We start from the raw sequence: 3,165 nt of genomic DNA, 5'->3' as shown, positions 1-3,165 counted from the left end.
GATTTGGATCTCTGAATTGAATCTCTGGCATCCGAATCGAATAGTTCCCTAGTTGCATAGGCCTGCTGGCCAGGGAGGGGGTTTAATTCTCCCATCCCTGTCCCACCAGCATGGACCCAAGCCAGGGTCTGCCTGGTGTTCCCCCCTTGCTGCTGTAGGGCCAGGGGCAGGGGCATGGCCCCTGAGGCAAACTGGGTAGGGAGGAGATTTATTCTTCCCTTTGCCCTTGGGGGGGCTGCAGCTGGGGTCTCAGCCTTGCTTGCCACCTTTGCTGATTGCTCCCTGGACGGGGTGAGCAATAGGATAAGCCCTCTCCCTGCCCTCTTTGGCAGATGCTGGGGGGGGGGGGAATAAACCCCCTCCCTGCTCTCTTTGCCTAAGGGGGCCATGCTGGCCGGCCTCTGGCCACATCTCTGCCCCTGCCCTTGCCGCTGGGGAGGTACCCTGATGGGGCAGCAGCAGCCCCTGTGATGGTGTCTTGGGAGCACAAGCCTCTTCCTGGCAGGGGGCTGCGCTGTGGGTGGGGGGAGGGCAGGCAGAGCTGCTGCAGGCTGTGGGGCGAGCAGCGGTGCACTGGGAGGGGACTTGGGAGGCTATGACCATCCTTCCGAGCCACAGTGCCACCATTCACCCTGTGGTGGTAATTATAGCAAACCAAAACAAGGCCACATTTATTTGGCAACCAGATGCACGTAGGACCTTAGGTTAATACACCCAAGTCGAATGAAATGGAGTCCATGTCAAGAACAGTAACAAGTTTAGCAGGCCTATTGTCCCTTTGTTGCCCTGTGTCTGAATCCCTGTGCACCAGTGTGGTCAAACTCAAGTCTCCATATACCGGTCTTTTTCTTCTGGGTTCCTGCTCATTAGAGTTGGACTTCCACTATATATGTGAAGATGACCAGGTGAATAGCTGATAATATTTGGCTGAGAAATAAAAAAAGGCATTAATTTCTGACTGACCCTCGTATTATGATAATTCCCGTGTTCTCCACATTGGGTTTTGGCTGCTTGTATTTGTTTCCATTGTACTTGTTGAAGGAGGCTGCTGCTTCAACTTTTTCATTATTCATATCACTTTCCCTGTGTATTGATAAAATGCTTCCTATTCATTATTCCCCATTACATTAAATGAATAAAGTCTCCAGTATTCCTTCTGAGTTTGCTCTCTGCCCTCAAGGGCAAATTGTTTACAATCAACTTGCATGGAAGGAAAAAAACAAGTGTGATTAGACAGGCAATTTGAGGAGCCAAAGGAAAAAGCTTAACACTGCTGTATTTTAATACTGGTGACTGTCTTGGCTCCTTAAGAAGAGAACACTAGGTTATTTACCCCTCTGTGATCAGAGAACAAGAATAAATTAGGCTTAGCATTTGTTTAGAAGCTGATTCTAAGGTTTCCAACTTCTGACTGAATAAACTTAAATCTTTTCTTCTTGGCTGTTGGAGGACTCTCCAGCCGGAGAGGGTATCCAGTTTCCAGTTACAAAAAGGCCCATCTGACAAGCTAATAAAACCTTTTTACAGCTATCAACAAGGTTTCCCTTCAGACTGTTAAAATAGGTTTCATGCCGTATTTTAAAGTGGATGGGAAGCTCTGTGTCATTGCTTATTTGTGGGCACTGCAACAGTTTAAAAAAACCCCAACATATTTGGAGCGAGAGAAACAAAAACTAAAACGATGAAGTTATGTGGGATGGTTTATTTTGTTCTCTGCTGGCAGTAGCTTATCACCTGCAGAATTGGACTAGCACCTTGGAAAGCTGTTTTTTAATAGGAGCTGTACATTTACATGAGATGCTAATGCTCTAGCAGGGGTTCAGGTCATTAGCAAAGTGAGTGAGAGAGGTATGTAACAGAAGGGTTGGAAGAAGTGCAAAAAAGCTTAAAAACATTTTAAATAAAACCTACTCAACTGAAAATCTCCATTTCAGAAGCAGCAGGAGCTTCCCTTTAAAAGACCATTGAACATTAAATGTCTTAAGGCAGCTGTTAGCACAGTAAAATAAATGGAGAGAACAGCCTCAATATACTCTCATATAAGTGTCTGAAATGAGTTCTATGGAAATGAAATCTTAAAAAGTGCCTTAATTTAAATGAATGCAGCTGACTTGTATGCCATCTCCTTTGGGCAATACCCATCTGAATTTTGGAGTAGGCACCAAGCTGAGCATGCTGTTAACTTTCAACAGGTAATAAACAAGAGCAGAGGGATGTTACATAACACAGCAACTCCAGAGCCACAGACATAGTAAGAGAAGTGGTGCTATGTTTTTATTTTGAATGATGGGGTCACTAAACTGAAGAGGGTGAGAATGACATGCCACTCAAGTCTTCTGCCTGCTTTAATGTCAGCCCTTCATGACAGCAGCAAGGCCCGAGGATCATGCTGCAAAGTGATCCCATTGTCTTCACAAACTTGAAATAGCAAAAAGATAACTGGGCTCTTAAGAACCAGAAAATGATGTAGTCTCAGAAACATTCAGTTGTCCTACCCACCTTAAAGTAGCTTCCTTCTCATGTGGCCAAGGCCTCCCTCCACAGATCTGCAGCCATGTGAGATGGCCTGCTCTCCCACTGAAGAGCCTGAAGTGATTAGGGTAGGCAGAGTGGGCAGCTGCCTCCAGTGCCCTGTTGATCTATAGGACTGATAGGCAGCCCTACACCTATCCAGCACCCAGATGGCCTCTCATTGGAGGGCAGGAACTCCACCTCCAAGCAGAAATAAGGTCCTGCCCAAGAGGGGGCAGGTGATTGATTGGTCAGGAGAATTATCTCTGGGCCTTTTTGCTGGTCCAGAAAAGGGCAGAAAAACTGAGGCCTATGGGAAGAAATGGGATGGGACGCAATCTGGGCATAAGGATGAAGCTGCTGAAACAGCCTATGTGCAGAACAGGAGTCATGGCCAGTGTCGTGCCAATGGAGATGGACACCGACAACGCAGGGGCAACTAAGGTTTTTCTTGCTGGGCTTGTGCTGTGCATACACAACACTAGCACTCAGTAGGAAAGGCAGAAGGTATCGTGTTTGGGGCAGGAGAGGGTTGCTGGGAGAACTACTCGGGTGTTGTGTGAGTTTAAGGCGGGTGGGTATTCTGCATGCAGAAATGCTGGAGCCTCGTGCATTGTGCTCTTGCCTGAGGGGTGGTATGTGTGAGGGTTTGTC

Source organism: Gavialis gangeticus, unplaced genomic scaffold (genome assembly GCF_001723915.1).
Source record: "Gavialis gangeticus isolate Ggan-Ray unplaced genomic scaffold, GavGan_comp1, whole genome shotgun sequence".
Classification (NCBI taxonomy): Eukaryota; Metazoa; Chordata; order Crocodylia; family Gavialidae; genus Gavialis; species Gavialis gangeticus.
This window is presented reverse-complemented; position numbering follows the sequence as displayed.